This window comes from Phyllostomus hastatus, unplaced genomic scaffold (assembly GCF_019186645.2).
Source record: "Phyllostomus hastatus isolate PE091 unplaced genomic scaffold, TTU_PhHast_1.1 phas_contig_878, whole genome shotgun sequence".
Classification (NCBI taxonomy): Eukaryota; Metazoa; Chordata; class Mammalia; order Chiroptera; family Phyllostomidae; genus Phyllostomus; species Phyllostomus hastatus.
The window spans coordinates 197,929-217,122 of NW_025333980.1; the positions used below are offsets into that span (position 1 = coordinate 197,929).

Genomic DNA, 19,194 nt, shown 5'->3' on the forward strand with positions numbered 1-19,194 from the left:
GTTCTTGTTAGAAACCTAAGAATAACCTGAATCGTATACTTACACATCTGGTTTATGTATGGCATGGACTCATTCCTTAGATACGGTATTAATTTCTCTGACAAAAATAGCACCATTTTATCCATGAGAAATGTCACCAGGGTACTCTAGAAATTGCATGGCTATTCATTCCTTCACTTTTCCCATACTGTTCTTACCCTCCCCCTGTCTATTTTCTACCTACCATCTGTGCTACTTATTCTCTGTACCTTTTTCCCCTCTCTCCTCCTCCCACTCCCCTGCTGCTAACCCTCCATGAGATCTCCATTTCTGTGGCTCTGTTCCTGTTCTAGTTGATTGCTTAGTTTCTTTTTCTTTTTGCTTTAGGTGTGGTTGTTAATAATTGTAGGTTTGCTGTCATTTTACAGTACATGTTTTTATCTTCTTTTTCTTAGATAAGTCCCTTTAACATTTCATGTAATAAGGGTTTGGTGATGATGAACTCCTTTAACTTGACCTTATCTGAGAAGCACTTTATCTGCCCTTCCATTCTAAATGAAAGCTTGGCTGGATAGAGCAGTCTTGGATGTAGGTCCTTGCCTGTCATGACTTGGAACACTTCTTTCCAGCCCTTTCTTGCCTGCAAGGTCTCTTTTGAGAAATCAGCTGACAGTCTGATGGGAACTCCTTTGTGAGTAACTGTCCCCTTATCTCTTGCTGCTTCTAGGATTCTCTCCTTCATTTTTACCTTGGCTAATGTAATTATGATGTGCCTTGGTGTGTTCCTCCTTGGATCCAACTTCTTTGGGACTCTCTGAGCTTCCTGGACTTTCTGGAAGTCTATTTCCTTGGCCATATTTGGGAAGTTCTCCTTTATTATTTGTTCAAATAACTTTGCCACTGGTTCCTCTTCCTCTTCCCCTTCTGGTACCCCCTATAATTCGAATGTTGGAACGTTTAAAGATGTCCTGGAGTTTCCTGGAAGCTTAGGAACCTAAGCTTCTTCTCATTTTTTTTTGAATTATTATTTCTCCATTCTTTTTCTGTTTGGTTGTTTCTTTCTTCCTTCTGGTTTGCACCATTGATCTGAGTCCCAGTTTTCTTTCCATCACTGTTGGTTCCCTGTGCATTTTCCTTCATTTCTCTTATCGTAGCCTTCATTTTTTCATCTAATTTGCAACCAAATTCAACCAATTCTGTAAGCATCCTGATCACCAGTGCTTTGAATTGTGCATCTGGTAGGTTGCCTGTCTCTTGGTCGCCTAAAAATATTGGCTCTGGGGCTTTGATTTGTACTTCCGTTTGAGCCACTGTTTTTTAAATCTGGTTGTGCCTGTTACGTATGAGGGACGGGGCCTTAGGTGTTCACCAGGGTGGAGAAACCCAGTCACTGGGTTGTGATGTTGTATGTGGGGGCGGGGTCCGAGAGGAAACAATGGTGCTTGCTCCTCTCTCTGTCAGATTTCAGTCCCTTCTGCCGCTTCCCCCGAGCAAACTGGGCCTTTCCGATGCTAATTCCCATGTGGGTGGGCTTGTGTACATTCTAGGACCCTGTGGATCTCTCCAACGCACTCTCCTGTGAGGCTGGGAGTCTCTCCCTGTGCCTTAACTCCCACAGGTGTTTTCAATCAGTGTCCTGAGGTTCTATTTCCCAGTGCTGGGACCCTGGGTTGTGCGGGCTGTCTCACTGCCCAATTACGCCTGGTTTATCTGCATGCAAATGTGACCTGGACAGCCAGGCGCCTTGTGAACAATTCCTTGCTTCAGAGTCGCCGTCTCGCTGGGTCTGCCCAGGTGCCTGTGCTTTTGCACTCCGGATGCTTACATGCTTGGGATGCCTTATGCGCCTGGGATGCCTTACATGTTGGTGCCACCGCTTTTTGTGCCACGACCCCTCTCAGCCCAGCTGCCCAACTCCGCCCCTCCTACCGGTCTGGATGAATGTGTATGTTTTAACTCCTTGGTTGTCTGACTTCCATACAGTTCAATTTTCTGTCAGATCTGGTTGTTATCTTGTTTCTAAATTGTTGCTGACCTTATTTTCGTTGTGCGAGGAGGCACAGTGTGTCTACCTACACCTCCACCTTGGCTGGAAGTCCTTCTTTTTGGGGTGTATATATATTCTGGAATTACTGTTTCTTTAGATAAATGCCCAGAAGTGAGATTGCTGGGTCATAATGCAGTTCTGTTTTTAATTTTTTCAGGAACCTACATACTGTTTTCCCTAGTAGCTGCACCAATCTGCAATCCCACCAACAGTGCCTGAGGGTTCCCTTTCGTCCACATCCTTGCCAAAGCTTGTTATTTCTTGCTTTACTGATGATAGTCATTTTTTTAAAAGTTACACTTGATTCAATATTTTTTCTATTAGTTTCCGATGTACAGTACAGTGTTTGGATTTTATTTAATGTATGAGGTGATCCCCCAGATAAGTCTAGCACCCACCAGGAATCATACATAGTTACTGCAATATTATTGACGACACTCCCCACCTCTGTACTTCACATCCTCATAACTATTTTGCAGCTATCAATCTGTACTTCTTAATCCATTCAAGCGTTTCATTCGGCCACCCGAGCACCCGCCCACAGAGAACAAACTAACGGTACAGAGAACAAACCGTTAGTTTGAGTCTGTTTCTGTTTGTTTTCTAGATTCCACATATATGTGAAATTCTCCATCTGACTTATTTCGCTTGGTATAAAACCCTCTATGTCCTTCCACGTGGTCACAAATGGCAAGGCTTCATTCTTTTATATGTCCGAGTAATATCCCATTACATATTTGTGGCACCTCTTCTTTATCCACTCGCCTGGTTGTAAGCACTGAAGTTGCTACTGTATCTTGGCTATTGTAAGAAACGCTGCAAGACATGTAGGGGTTAATATATCTTTTCAAATGAGTGTTATGTGTTTCTTCAGATAAATACCCAGAAGTAAAACTGCTGGGGCATAATGTAGTTCCATTTTCAATTTTGTGTGTAACGTCCACACCGCTTTCCATAGTGGCCTCAGCAATCTGCATTCCCATCCACAGTGCCAGAGGGCCCTCCTTTCTCGACATTTTTGACAACACTTGTTGTTTGTTCATGTATTGATGATAGCCCTTCTGACAGGTGTGAGGCGATAGTTCCTTGTCTTTTAAATTTGCATTTCTTGAATGATTAACGATGTTGAGCATCTTTTTGTATGTCTATTGGCGATCTGTATGTCCTCTTTGGAGAAATGTCTATTCAGGTCTTCTGCCCATTTTTCAGTTGGGTTGTTTGTTTCTTTGGTGTTAAGCTGTATGAGTTCTTTATAAATTTTGGATATTAACCCCTTATTGGATGTATTATTGGTAAATATTTTTTTCCAGTTGGTATGTTGTTTTTTTCATTTTGTTGATAACAATGTGCAAAATCTTTTTAGTTTGATGTATTTTCCTTTGTTTTCCTCCCTCAAGGGGATATGTCAGAAAAAATACTACTAAGACTGATGGGGGTATAAGGGGGCTAAATGGTAATGGAAAAAAGATGATAAAAAAGGGAAAAACAATAAAGCCAAGAAAGAGAGAACAATGTCAGAAAGTTTACTGCCTATGCTTTCTTCTAGGAGTTTTATGGCTTAGGGTCTTACATTTAAGTCTTTAATAATTTTGACTTTATTCTTGTATATGGTGTAAAAACGTGGTTTAGGTTCATTTGTTCGCATGTTCTGTCCATTTGGTCCCAAACCATTTATTGAACAGATGTTTTTTTTTTTTAATCTCATTGTATATACCTGCCTGTTTTGTCATAGATTAATTGAACATATAGGCATGGGTTTATTTTATTTTTTAAAAAATATATTTTATTGATTATGCTAATACAGATGTCCAATGTCCCCCCTTCATCCCCCTCCAACCTGCACACCCTCTCCCACCCACATTCCCCCACTTTAGTTCATGTCCATGTGTCATACTTATAAGTTCTTTAGCTTCTACATTTCCCATACTGTTCTTACCCTCCCCCTGTCTATTTTCTATCTACTATCTATGCTACCTATTCTCTGTAGGTACAGAGAATTTCCCCCCCTCTCCTCCTCCCACTCCCCTGCTGCTAACCCTCCATGAGATCTCCATTTCTGTGGCTCTGTTCCTGTTCTAGCTGTTTACCTAGTTTTTTTTGTTGTTGTTGTTTTGGTTTTAGGTGTGGTTGTTAATAATTGTGAGTTTGCTGTCATTTTACAGTACATGTTTTTATCCTCTTTTTCTTAGATAAGTCCCTTTAACATTTCATGTAATAAGGGCTTGGTGATGATGAACTCCTTTAACTTGACCTCATCTGAGAAGCACTTTATCTGCCCTTCCATTCTAAATGAAAGCTTGGCTGGATAGAGCAGTCTTGGATGTAGGTCCTTGCCTGTCATGACTTGGAACACTTCTTTCCAGCCCTTTCTTGCCTGCAAGGTCTCTTTTGAGAAACCAGCTGACAGTCTGATGGGAACTCCTTTGTAGGTAATTGTCTCCTTGTCTCTTGCTGTTTCTAGGATTCTCTCCTTCATTTTAATCTTGGTTAATGTAATTATGATGTGCCTTGGTGTGTTCCTCCTTCGATCCAACTTCTCTGGGACTCTCTGAGCTTCCTGGACTTTCTGGAAGTCTATTTCCTTGGCCAGATTGGGGAAGTTCCCTTTTATTACTTGTTTAAATAAGTTTTCCACTTGTTGCTCTTCCTCTTCCCCTTCTGGTACCCCCCCCCCATAATTAAGATGTTGGAACATTTAAAGATGTCTTGGAGGTTCCTAAGCCTCTCCTCACTTTTTTGAATTCTTGTTTCTTCATTCTTTTCTTATTGTATGTTTCTTTCTTCCTTTTGGTCCACTCCATTGATTTGAGTCCCAGTTTCCTCCCACTATTGGTTCCCTGTACATTTTCCTTTACATCACTTAGCATAGCCTTCATTTTTTCATCTAATTTGTGACCGAATTCAACCAGTTCTGTGAGCAGCCTGCTTACCGGTGTTCTGAACTGTTCACCTGATAGGTTGACTATGTCTTTGTCGCTTAGTTGTATTTTTTCTGGAGTTTTGATCTGTTCTTTTGTTTGGGCCATTTTTTTTGTCTTGATGTGCCTGTTACATAGTGAGGGGCAGAGCCTTAGGAGTTCACCAGGGTGGGGTAACCCGGTCGCTGGGTTGTGATGCTGTATGTGGGGCAGGGGTCCAAGAGGGAACAATGGCGCCTGCTCCACTCTCTGCTGGGTTTCAGTCACTTCCCCCGTTTTCCCCAAGTAAATTGGGCCCTTCTGGTGCTGGTGGATGGGTTTGTGTACTTTCTAGGACTCTGTGGGCCTCTCCAATGAACTCTCCTGTGAGGCTGGGCACCTCAACCCCCACAGGTGTTCTCAACTGGTGTTTGAGGCTTTATTTCCCTGGGCTGGAACACAGTCTGACCCACTCCCCAGTTTTACCTGGTTTATCTGTGTGTAAATGTGGAACCACCCGGTCCGCCAACTGCCTTGTACACTCCGCCCCTGCACAATCTGCTGACTTGCTGGGTCTGCCTGCTGCCACCATGCGTGTCTGGGGTCCACCAGCCACGGATTTGCCACAGCAGCCCAACTCCACCCTCCTAGCGGTCTGGATGAATGTGTCTACTTTAACTCCTTGGTTGTCGGACTTCCATACAATTCAATTTTCTGACAGTACTAGTTGTTTTTTGTTTCTAAATTGTTGTTGTCCTTCTTTTGGTTGTTGCGAGGAGGCACAGTGTATCTACCTACGCCTCCATCTTGGCCCGAACTCTCATTAATCTTTTTTTATTGTTTTTTAGACTCCAAATCATTCCCTTGTACTCTGATATTTATTTCTTTCTATCTACTCACTTTTGCTGTGCTTGTTGTTCTTTTCCTAGTTCCTTTACATTTAAGGTTAGATTCCTTATTTGAGATTTTTCTTGTTTCTTGAGGTAGGCCTGAATTGTTGTGAATTTTTCTCTTAGAACTGCCTTCTCTCTGTTCCTCATAGATTTGGAGTCGTTGGGTTTTCATTTTCATTCGTCTCAGGGTATCTTTTGGTTTCTTCTTTGATTTCACTGTTAACCCTCTCATTGTTTAGTAGCACGTTACTTAGCCTCCATGTGTTTGCTTCTTAGTTCTCTTCTTGTAATTTATTTCTAGGTGTATACCATTGTGGTCAGAGAAGATGCTTGATATGAATTTCAGTCTTCTTAGATTTATTAAGAATTGTTTTGTGGCCTAATATGTGGTCTGTCTTGGAAAATGCTTTATGTATGCTTGAAAAAAAAGGTACATTCTACTGCTTTGGGATACAATTGCCTGAATAGATCAATTAAATCCATCTGGTTTAATGTGTCATTTAAGGCCACTGTTTTCTGGTTGGTCTTCCGTTTGGAGTACATATCCATTCATGTCAATGGGATGCTGAAATCTCTTACAATGTCTGTACTACTACTGATCTCTCCCTTCATACCCTTTGATATTTGCTTTATAAACTTGTGTGCTCCTACATTGTCTGTGTAAATGTTTGTGAGGGTTATATCCTCTTGTTGGATTGATAATGTACTGTTGTTCTTTTTTAATTTTAATTTTTAATTGATTGTAGAAATAGAGGAAGGAGGGGGAAGAGAGAGACAGAGACAGAGAGAGAGAGGAAGAGATGTGAAAGAGAAACACTGGTCGGTTGCCTCCCATATGCGCCTTGACCAAGGACTGAACCCGTAACCTAAGTATTTGCCCTAACCGGGATTGAACCCAGAACCTTTTGGTGTACAAGACAATGCTCCAGCCAACTGAGCCACCAGCCCTTCCTCATCTCCCATATCTTTTGTTTTAAAGTTGATTTTTGCCTGATATAAGGATTGCTGCTCCAGCTTTAAAATTGTTTTAATTTGTATGAAATATCCTTTTCCATCCCTTTACTTTCAGTGTGTGTGTGTGTGTGTGCGTGTGTGTTTTCTTGTCTATTCAGCCACCCTATGTGGTTTGATGGAGAATTTAATTCATTTGCATTTAAAATGAATGATAAATATGTACTTATTGTCATTTTATTATCCATATTTATAGTTTTCTTTCTTTCTTCTTCTTTAAGAATTCCCTTTCACATTTCTTATAATACTGGCTTAGTGGTGATGAATTTTCTTAGATTTTTTTTTTGTGGTTGTTCAGTTGGGAAGCTCTTTTTTCTCTCTGTCAATTCTTAATGATAGCCTTGCTGGGTAGAGTAGTCTAGATTGTACATCCTTGCTTTTCATCACATCTGCTATGTCTTCCAGACCTGGCAGGGTAGTCTCATGTACCAGGTGTCCTGTGGGGTCCTGTGTGGCCCAGTGGCACAGTCTCCTGATCATCTAAACTGGGTGCTCCAGAGGTGTCAGTCTCTCCTGGCCTCCAAAGTTTCTGTTGGAAAATCAGCTGACAGTGCTATGGGAGCTCCCTCGTAGATAACTAACTGCTTTTCTCTTGCTGCTTTTAAGTTTCCCTCTCTGTCTTAAATATTGGCATTTTAATAATGATGTGTCTTGGCATGGACTACTTCTTGGGTTCTTCTCGTTTGGGATTCTCTGAACTTCCTGAACTTGTGTTTCTATTTCCTTCCCCAGGTTAGGTAATTTTATAGTAATTATTTCTTCAAATAGATTTTAATGTTTTGCTCTCTTTCGCTTCTCTTTCTGGTATGCCAGTGGTACAAATGTTGGTAACTTGATGTTGTCTCTGAGGTCCCTTAAACTAATGGCATTTTAAAATTCTTTTTGCTTTTTGCTGCATTTATGGGGTGTTTTCTGCTCCCTTGTTTCCCAAATCACTGATGTGATCCTCTGCTTCATCTTACTCATTGTTGATTCCTTCTAGTGTATTCCTCCTTTTAATTTTAATGTATTCCTCATTTCTAACTGGTTCTTTATTATGGTTTCTGTGTCCTTTTTATTATTTTTTTATTTGTTTGTTTGTTTGTTTGTTTATATTTTTTCCATTACCATTTATCCCCACATACTCTCTTTCACCTCCAGCAAAACCCATCCCCTCTCAATCACTGTGTGTTATGCTTTTTAAAATGTTTTCTATGTTCTTTTTGGAGTTCTGAGTTTATCTACTCTTCCCCTAATTTGTTGAGCAACCTTCTAACTACTGTTCTGAACTCTGTCTGGTAGAATGCTTGCTCCAGTTCATTTTAGTACTATTTCTGAAATTTTATTCTTCTCTTTTATTTCAGTCTTGTTTCTTTATCTTTTCATTCTGACTGGCTCTCTGTGCTTGTTTCTAGGTATTAGGTACATCTGCTATGTCTCACAGACTTGGCAGGGTGGTCTTCTGTTCCAGGTGTGCTGTGGGGGCCCAGCAACACAGCCTCCCTGATCACCTAAGCTGCGTGTACCAGAGGCATTCTTTGTGTGGGCTGTTTCTGCACTCCTATTGGCATTATAGCTGGACTTTGATTGCTGTTGGCATGCCAGTGGTTGGAGTTGACCCTCAGGCTGACTGGCTGCGAGGACTGGCCATGACCACAGCAAGGGCTTACCCCACAAAGCAGATTTACCCCAGTGCTGTTCTGGTGTTTGCTGAGACCACCCTTTGGGTATTTAATTAGTGGAGCTGACTGAGTGGTGCTCTGTTGTCATCTGAAGCTGGCCACAGGGTGTGTTGGTTCTGGGGATTTGGGGGAAGAGTTCTGGTACAGGCTAAGGTCAGCCACATTCTGGGTGTGGCCCAGGGTAACCTGCCAGGAGCTGCAATGTGATCTTCAGTTGGTCACTCCCTGTCTGGGACTGAGGACGTGTGGGATGAGTCACGCTGGGACCTGAGGCCAACTGCCACCAGCGCTGAGTCTGGGGTCACTCAGTGGACCCCACTGAGTGTTTATGAGTGAGTGAGTCTGTGCACAGGCCCTTTAAGAGGATGCTTGGGTTTCCAGCAGCCCTCCATCTCACCCAGATAAAATCCCTGCTGAGTTTGATGGAGCAAGGTCTCAGGGAGTCATCAGGGTGTGGTGAGCCATGTTCACCAAGTTAATGCAGATACAGATTTGGTGTTCACCATCAAACTATTTGGGGGTGGGGGAGGGCTCAACATGGAAACAACAGCAGCTTTTTCCCTGAAGCCACACAATGCACCCCTTCCACAATGCACCAGAATGTCTCTGGTGCCTTTCAAGCTGCTGGCCAGCGGTAAAGTTTGGAGTAAGTATCTTTGATCAGTGTGTCTGTGTGGGGGCCCTTTGAGAGGGGGTGTGTGTTTTCCAAAGCCCTCTATCTCCTTGGGACAAACTCCTTATCAATTTTCATAGGCAGCTGTGTGGGGACTCCACTTCCTGGCACTGGAGCTCCAGGCTGGGGAGCTTCATGTGGGGCTGGGACCCCTCACTCCCTAGGAGGGACCCCTGCAGTCAAGATATTCCTGCCGATTCTCAACATGGGCGTGGGACCAGCCTGATTTGCACCTCTGTCCCTCTTACCAGTTTAGCCATGACTTCTTTCTTTCCTTAGTTATGGGAGCTCTGTTCCGCTAGTCTTCAGATGGTTCTCCAGGCTAATTATTCTATAATTTCATTGCAGTTTTGATGTAATCATGGAGCGAGGGGAGCACAACTTTTACCTACCCCACCATCTTGACCAGAACCTTTGGAGGAATCCCCCTTCACCTTTGATCCTTCACCTTCTCTATATATTTTTTTTAATTTTTTTTTTTTTAGAGAAGCAAAGGGAGGGAGAGAGGGAGAGAGACATCAATGTGTGATTGCCTCTCACATGCCCCCACTGGAAACCTGGCCTGCAACCCAGGCATGTGCCCTGACTGGGAATCGAACCAGTGACCCTTTGGTTCACAGGCTGGCTCTCAATCCACTGAGCCACACCAGCCAGGGCTGACCCTTCATCTTTTGATTATGTCTATTAAGTGACACCCTTGCTGACCTTTCATATATTTTGTTCCTAAGGACAACATGTCAGGAGCCCTCTTTTACACCTCTGCACACCAGGCTGCACTCTGATAATGCTGTTTATGATGGTTATTACTCTCACCTTGTTTATGAGGGCTGCATGCTGGCTTCTGCTTCCCAAATTTTATTATCCCTCTTGCTACTATAAAGTTCTGTTCTGTAACAGGACCTCCTGTTTTCTGCTCTGATCTCTGTGGTGATGCCCACCACATGCATTTCAGTGATGCAGTGTTCCTTCACCAGTGCACTTCTCACCAGTTCTTCTGAGGATCCTAGTTGGGTTCAGGGTTTCTAGCTTAGATAGGAGACACATCCCAGTGTCTCCCCTATTCTGAGGTCTATGGTCCCTAACCCCACTGGAACGGTGTCCTGCAACTCAATTCTGAAGCTCACCATCCAGAGTTGGCACATTTTCCAGTGATTAAGAGCAAATTCCTTCATAATAGTACCCTGAAATCAACATTAGCCTCACATTTGGAGTTCCCAGGCCACTCACACTTTTGTCCAATGAGCTACTTCATGGGTATCCATAGTCTTCTTAGGTTGGATATTTTGCTGAAATGACTCATAGCACCACACAAAATGCTACTGTTATAATTATAGTTTTACTACAATTTGGGACAAGGTAAAGGGAGAGAAATGTAGGGACAGATTATTGAGAATTCATTCCACTGGCAAAGCAGCCAATGTCCTCCCCCAAAGGAGGCAGGACACCTCATGCTCAGCCACATCAATGGGTTTAACAACCACCAGCTCATCTGATCAGCACTGTCCAGAGTTTTCATCGGGGCTTCATTACATAGGCAGACGTGATTGACATGGGCCATTATCTCAAACTCAATCTCTATTTCCACATCAATTTCTAGATGGCAAGCTGGCTCAAAGCACAACCTACCAACCACACAGGTGGTGTTCTGAGTGAGTCATACTGTAAGCACTTTGTATTAGATGGGATACAAGGAGCGCTGAATACAAATTGTTGTTAAAATTTAAGGGAGAAGATAGATCCAATCATGAGGCTGACAACTTCAACTTTACTGCACCAGATAAGGAGAAAACACCTTACATGCTTGCCCCTGGTAGGGTACCAGCCTGTTACAGAAATCAGACTGTCTCTGAGGGGATTTATAGGAAGCAATCTGCATTCTGGACCAGCTCTAGCCTGAACACCCAGTAGTAGACACATCATGGAACCGTCTCTGGTCCACCCTCCACCCCTTGTGACCAACTCTTACAATCTCACACACCCCCTCTTCCGCAAGGTTCCCTGAGTGGTCAGCGAAGGGCTTCATTAGCAGGGACCACAAGGGAGACACAGTCTACACAACAGAGCGGACACATGAAGGAGAAAGAAAAATTAACAGAAGCAATCCAAGTATTAGTAAACATTTTTGTACCACAACATTGTGCCTACACACAAATACACAAACATATCTTTCTCCCTCTCTCTATCGCACATACACACAGGCCATTCTGATGAGGCAAGTGATGGTCCAGCGTGCTTCACGTCCTCTCAGCTTCATGTCATTTTGGCTGCATGGTTGAAGGGCAGCAAATCTCCCAAAGCTGGGATGCCTGAAGGCCGGGATCTGTATCTTTCGGATTTAGTTCCCAGGATTCTCATACAAGCATGCTGTTCATCTACAAGATGCATATTAGTCAGAGTTAGTACTTACAGAAATGATGACAAAGGAGTGGTGAGGTGGGTTACAATTTCCCACCATTACAGTTCTCCACTGTTACACATGTTTCTATGTGGGTGTGTATCAGTGTGTTAAGGGCATTAGAGTGAGGACACCCAGATATAAAACTCAAGGGACACAGGAACTCACAGGTTAGGATGGGGGGACCCGATGGACAGGCCAACAGGGGACAGGGAGCAGGAAAAAGGTTGAGAGAGAGATTCAAACATCCATGGGGCTAGAATTCCAGAGAGTGAGCAGAGACTGAAGGATGACATGAGGACCCTGGAGAGAGAGAAGGCTGAACTTGAGTGCGGGGGCCATTTCAATAAAGGAAGTGTTGGGGCGTGAAGCAGAAGGTTTCTAAACTCTTGTGCCGGAAGGGTGAAGAGCGGGCTTGAGTCAGTGACAAAATAAGTCACAGGTAGTTTCCAGAGGCAGCACAGCAGTTAGTTTCAGTTCTGAACCCGCTGAGGAGCACACAGTTGCTCTCAAAGCTGGGTCTGCGCCTCGTGGTTGCAGCATCTCTGGTTGTGCGTAGGCAAGCTAATGTGGACCTTCAAGAGCTTCAAGATGTCCTTCAGCCAGGCTTTCAACTTATCCAGATGCCAACATCTCTGAGTAAGTAAGAGTTACTGAGGCTCCCACTGGAGTCTGAAAAGTAGCTTACCTACTGGGAGTGGCTAGGGCCAGTGAAAGAGGGCAGGAAGACCTTAGAACGTTCAGAACCCAGAACAACATAAAAATGTGGAGGGAGTGGTACAAAACTCAGAAAGAGCTTAGAGCCTGCAGAGCCCAGAATTATCTAGAAGATCTGGGGTGCCAGGCACCAGATGAATCTAGACGAAGCAGATGTTGATGGGGTGGGTGTTGAGGGCCAGGAAGAGCTGCTGGGAGTGTGCTTAGCCCAGAAGATTCTAAAGAATGGGATGGGGCTGTGATCAAGGGCCAGAAAGTCTGGGAGTGTGGGGCACCCACAAGAACCCAGAGAAAGAAGGAAGGAGGTAAGGGGATGAGAGGGGAACTATTCTAGATAATTGAGGGGTGAATCTTGAGGGTAAAATAATTTTACCGGGGTTGGGACTACTTCTTCACAATTCCTTTATGCAAAATGTTGCCTTAGCATACCCCCCCCACCCCCCAGTTTAAACTGCAGGTCTAGCATGCTCCTTTAGTAGGGCTTGGGCTTGTCCAAATCCACACCATTCCCCAACCAAGTTCTGTTTTTTAAACTTCTGGGGATCCTCTGCAGCACAGAGCTTCATCTTCCCTCTGTCCTGATGCTAATTTGTGCCGCCGAGTCTTCCTGCCCCAAGGACCCTCCCGTGGCCACTTCACTGCTCTGACTTCCTCCTGGTGGCCACGCTGCAATGACTCCTCCTCTGGAAATGCCCCCTCACCAGAGCCCAAGATCTATACTTAGGGCGCCCCCCTGCTGCTCTTCATAATGAAGCAGGAGGCTTTCAAAGCCTTCTCTAGGCTCCACTCCAGAATTTCACCTCTGAGCCCTCCCCTGCCCAGATCTCAGATCAGTGCACTGCCCCCTGGTGGCCACATTATGCTGACTCCTCCTCTCACATCCAGAAATGCTGCCCCACCAGCGCCCAGTATCTGCACTTCCTGCTCTTCATCCCGAGGAAGGAGGCTTTCACAGCCTCCTCAAGGCCCCACCGCAGAGTTCCACCTTTGAGTGAAACTCCTCCTCCCCTACCGGCTGCCCTCCCCTGCTCACAGTCCAGATCAGCGCACTTCCTCCTGGTGGCCCCTCATATCCAGAAATGCGCCCCCCTCCCCCAGCGCCCAGTAACTGCACTTATGGCGCCCGCTCCCGCTCTTCATACTGAGGCAGGAGGCTTTCTCAGCCTCCTCAAGGCCCCACCGCAGAGTTCCACCTTTGAGTGGAACTCCTCCTCCCCTACCGGCTGCCCTCCCCTGCTCACAGTCCAGATCAGCGCACTTCCTCCTGGTGGCCCCTCATATCCGGAAATGCGCCCCCCTCCCCCAGCGCCCAGTAACTGCACTTATGGCGCCCGCTCCCGCTCTTCATACTGAGGCAGGAGGCTTTCTCAGCCTCCTCAAGGCCCCACCGCAGAGTTCCACCTTTGAGTGGAACTCCTCCTCCCCTACCGGCTGCCCTCCCCTGCTCACAGTCCAGATCAGCGCACTTCCTCCTGGTGGCCCCTCATATCCGGAAATGCGCCCCCCTCCCCCAGCGCCCAGTAACTGCACTTATGGCGCCCGCTCCCGCTCTTCATACTGAGGCAAGAGACTTTCTAAGCCTCCTCAAGCCCGACTCCATAATCTCACCTTTGAACCCCCCCCCCATCCCCTAAATCCCGTGCAGGCTCATTGCACTCGCCCCTCTTACCCCCATGGAGCTGTCCTCCCCGCTTCGTGGGTTCCCTGCAGATCAGGATCTGGCTCTGCCCCGGCTCAGAGGCCAAATCATTGCCCGGACTGCCCCAGGGCGGCCATGTTATGTTGACTCCTTCCCTCGAATCGCGAAATGCCGTTGCCGCCCCCCCCTCCCCGGGCCTTCCCCGCCAAACACAAGCACCCAGTTCGTGCACTTCTGGTGCCCTCTCCTGCTCTTCATCGCGGGGCAGGATGTTTTCAAAGCCTCCTCAAGGCCCCGCTCCAGAATTTCAGGTTTCAGCCCTCCCCACCCCCAAAGCCCCATACAAGCTCAAGCACTGGCACCTCTTGCCCCATGGAGCTGTCCTCCCGGCCCTTCCTGTGCTCCCTGCAGATTTGGGTCCCTCCCTGCTCAGAGCCCAGGCCACTCACCCGAAAGTGAGAAGGGAGTCAGCACAGACCAGTCCTGAGACCATGTTCCAGTCGGGCAATCCTTCCTTCTCTCGGTTTCACCTTCATCTTCTTTGTCAGGGGGGTAGAGTTAGTCCCACGATGAAAACAAAGTTCAGAATGAAAATTTACCGCCGGTGGTTGTTGAATCCGCGGTGGAAGAATTAGTCCAGGCAGCCAAGACAGGACTCTGTGTGTCTTACTTGGCTGTGTGTGTCTATAATAGGGCAGGTTGTCTTTAAGAATTCACGAGCACTGGGTAAGCATAAGTCTGGATTCATGGGCAGAAATTAAACCAAAGTCTCTTGTGCTGGTTGGCGACAACACATCATCTTTCTGAAGAAATGTGTGATGTTTCTTTGTAAACTTTGCACATCCACCAGGTAGTATGCAGCTGAAGGTGTCTTGCGAAGTGCAAGTATTAGCACCCTTTTTATTAGAAATGGACACAGTAGGTCTAATACTGTTAGGGCCCGCCCCATTCCATATGTCATTAATTTCTCTCTGACAATTTTCCAAATCTTATCTGTGAGAAATTCAGCCACTATACTCACTGCATACTCCATGACCTCGTCCATTCAAAATAAAATGAGCGGCTCCAATGAAACAGTGCAATGCTTGTTTTCGTTGTTATCAGTCCAAGGTATGGCCTCACTGTAGGAGAGTTGGCCTTTTCATGGAGAAGCACTGGATCTGCCACTCTCCCATAAAGGGGTGGCACGCACTCTTGGCCAATGAGTGTGGGCTACATTGCCAAGAACCACCTGCGGTCCAAAACTACTTGCTGCACCAACTGGATTGAGGTTGAAGCTGACCAATGGGGCAAATGCTGGAGGGAGTAAGAGGCAAGGGAGCCTCCTACAGTGGGGGTGGGGTGGGGGCGGGCTGCTATATAGAGCTGTGCAACTGCAGAAGCAACCGCAGAGGCATCATGTATAGCGAGTGAACATTTCAAAGTCATTTTAATGCTGTGATGGGCTAAAGACTGGTCCCCCAAGAGCCTGGCTTTTCCCTTACAAGTGGAAGCCTGATGACAAGATAGAGACCAGGAAGGCCGCAGCAGCCCTAACCGCCAGCACTGTTCTAACCCCACATACACTTTCACTTCATCCTTACGGAACAAAATTACACAGCTTTCGAAGGTATTCTGCCATAACTCGCACACACTGTCTATTGTAACAACTCCTGAACAGCCATCAGCATTTGCACTGCAGTGGACGAAAGATCCTGCCTGCTGCCAGCTGCCCCACGGCCCCACTACAGACTCACTCCCCCAAGCCCCACCTGGGCATCCACCTCAAGGCAGATGTTTGTGTTGTCACGTGTGTGCTTTGTTTGATATTTTCACAAACTAGGTGTGTCCGCATGAAAGAGAGTTCACACACAGGACACAGGAATTGAGAAATGAATTCTACCATGTGAGTTGGCTTGCTTTTTGCTTTTTGCTATGTTGGTTAGTGAGCATAGTTTGAATCCTAGAGGACCTGAAAAAGATGTAAGTACATGGTTGGAACCCGAGCTGGCAGCAGGGAATGACGTGGAGGGAAGGGCTCCTGTGCAGAGTTAGGATGAGAGAATTGGAAGGCCAGGGAAGGGTTTGGGTTCTTGGATGTATCTGGGATCAAGGGGACCTACTGTTTCCATGGAGAAGGGCTTTTGAACGGGGCTCAGGATGTGTCTCAGTCAGGGGCAGATCTACCATTTAAGGGGGAAGCAACCGAAATCAGTGCAGTGAAGTCGAGAGTGTCATCCTTTCAGACATGTACACTGCATCAAGTGTGAGGTGTGTGTTAGCACCTGATGGTGGGCCCAAAGCTTACTTAGATTGGGTGTTTTCAGGCCCTAAACCACATGCCTATGTTGCTAAGCCATGTATAACACACTCATGTCCCCTCTTATAAATAAGGAAAAATATTTGTTTTAAGTTTTTACTATGATAACTTTGAAACATACAAGGGAAAGAATAAGAGTCATATACCCACCATGAAGAGAAATTTTTCATATTATTGGTTATATTTGCCATGTATCTATCTGCATCTACCTAACTAACTTCTAAATTTTAAATCTGTTTTTCAGTTTTTCTCTGGAACATTTACAAATTAATTACAGAAATACAAAAACTCTGTCCTTAATTTGTCCACCTGCTTGTCTTCAGAAGGTGAGAGTTTCTTTTTGTAACCATAATTCCTTTCACGCACCTAACAGAACAGTAGTTTGTTCATGTCATCTAATACCTAGTTCACATTCAAACTTCTTCACCAGTGTGTGGCTATTTCAAACAGCAGCAGTAGGAAACCCAGACACCCAGACACTCACCTTTCTGAAAGAGTATGTTAAAAAATGTAGGTTAGCAACTTGATTGAGTATAGCTCACCCACATGAAGTGCGCATTTAATCCTTTCAGTGTATTCACAGTTGTGAATCCCTCACTGCCCTCTGATGGGGACATTTTCAGAGTCCCCAAAGAATCTCCAAACCCATTTGAGTCACATCCCAATCCTCCCACCCTCCCATTCCTGGCAATTGTGAATCCACACTGTGTTTTCTGGATTTGCCTGTTCTGGTCATTTCATATAAGTGAAGTCATTTATGTAGTATGTGCCCTTTGTGTCTGGCTTCTTCCACTGACTGTTTTCAAGGTTCATCCACATCCTAACATGTACAGTTTTCCATTCCCATATATAAATGAAGAGTATTCCAGTGTATGGACACACAACAGTTTGGTTTTCCATCAATTCCTTGGTGGATATTTGAATTGTTTCACTTTTCGGCTTTTGTGAATAATGTGCTATGTACACTTTTGGTGGGAAATCTGTTTTCCTTTCTCTTGGGCATATGCCTGGGGGTGGAGTTGCTGGATCCAAAACTCTTCTGAAGACAGAGAATCTGCCAGAACACTATCCAAGCAGCTCATTCAGGAAGGGAATGAGGATTTCCTACTAACTGTCTGTGATTCTGGCCAATTCAGAGAGTGTGCACTGGAATCTTGTTGTAGTTTTTATTTGCATTTCAGTTATGACTAATGATGTAGAGCATTTTTCTGTTCTTATTGGTCTTAGGCATGTCTTCTTTGGACATCTATTTATTCATATGCTTTGCAGATTTTATGCTGAGATAATTTTGTTTTCCCTATTCTCAGTTCTGCATGTCATTTAGCATATATTCTTGGTACAAGTCCCTTATACGATAGATGGTTTGCAGATTTCTTTGCCCATTCTGTGGGTTTTTCTTTTTATTTCTTTAATGAGGTTCTCTGAAGCACAAAAAGTTTGATGAGGTCCAGTTTATCCATTTTCATTTTTTGTGCATGTCCCCATATGTTTTGTGACATTTTTGTAGTCACGGTCTAAGCACGGGCTTCACAGTGCATGTGATATCAATATAGAAAGCCCTCCTTTTGCTGCAAACTTGAGTCTCTGCAGGGCCTAGGTGGGTGGTCTGGGGGCCCTTGTCTGGGTCTGTCTGGAACTTATTTCATAGTATCTCTCTCTCTTTCTCCTTTGTGTGGCCCACTTCTGTAAGCTGCAGGCCTAAATCCCATGGCATTCATTGAAATGTTCAGGGGAGGCCCCATGGATGAAGCCCCACGGGGAAACACACCAAATGGCAGCATAGACAGTACCAAAGAACCAGGTTGCCTGTAGAGAATTGAGGGGGAGTTCCTCCCAAAATATGTTCACATCCCACTTCTGGAACCTGTGAATGTGACCTAAGTTTGAAATGGGTTATTTGACAATATAATTAAGTTAAAGATTTCAAGATGAGATTATACTGGGTGTTCTGCATGAGTCCTAAATCCAATGATATGTTCCTTCTAAGAAACAGAAGATGAAATGGCACGCAGAGGAGAAGGCCATGTGTAGATGGAAGCAGAGATGGGAGTGATGCAGCCACAAGAAAGGAATCCCAGCAGCCACTCAGGATGGAGAGAAAAGGAATGGAATGTCTCCTAGAACCTGTGGAGAAAACGTGGTCTTGCCCATACTTTGATTTGGATTTCTGACTTCCAGAATGCCAGAGAATAACTTTTTAAAATATTAAGCCATTTAATTTGTGGAAATTTATTATTTCAGCCACAAGAAACGAATGTACTCTATCAGTCAAAACAAAACAAAACAAAACAAAACAAAACAAAACTCATTTCCAGTACAAATAGAGAGTTCTGTCTCCCAGTATTAACTTCATAGCCCCTCAGTTCCTGTGGGAACCTGATGGGACACCCAAGTGTCTGCAGGTGTCAGACACTTAGGTGTCCCAGCTGCACTGCTGCATCCCCTGCCCTGTTCCTGCGCTGACCCACTGTATTGTCTGAGACACAAAGGCAGTCACTGACTGTCTGCTCCTTCCTACCCTGAGATGCAGGCACCTCCTGTGCAGAGGGGCTTCCCTTATCCCTGGACACTCATTCCTGCTGGGGAAACAGGACCCAGGCTGGACACTGTTCTTAAAAACCATGGCTTTTAGGGTAAGGAGTTGGTACTGTCACCTCCAATAAAGAATATTTAGGGATGGCTTTTGAGTCTCTTTCATAGTATGATTGTGGTTTTTATAAACACAATGAATGTGTTTTATTTATTCTTTTTGATGCTAAAAGAATCTGAAATATTTTTAACTTTGTGTTTATTGTTGGCATTATTACAGATGTTCCCATCTCTCTCCCTGCACCCACCTCCACCTGGCCCCCACCCTCATTCCCTCTGGCCATCACACACTGTTGACTGTGTCTGTGGGCTATGCATACCTTTTCTTTGGAAAATCCCTTCACCTTTTATCCAGTTGCCCCTTTCCTTTCTCATCAGACAGCTGTCAGCCAGC

General features: G+C 45.0%; 1 long non-coding RNA gene across 1 annotated transcript; it reads left to right on the forward strand.

The window, feature by feature from the left end:
• The first annotated feature begins 11,987 nt into the window (after nucleotides 1–11,987).
• LOC123827700 lies at nucleotides 11,988–16,516 on the forward strand. Its single transcript, XR_006787333.1, has 3 exons — nucleotides 11,988–12,195; nucleotides 15,735–15,797; nucleotides 16,456–16,516. It is a non-coding gene; the product is annotated as an uncharacterized LOC123827700 (long non-coding RNA).
• The last annotated feature ends 2,678 nt before the right edge of the window (nucleotides 16,517–19,194 follow it).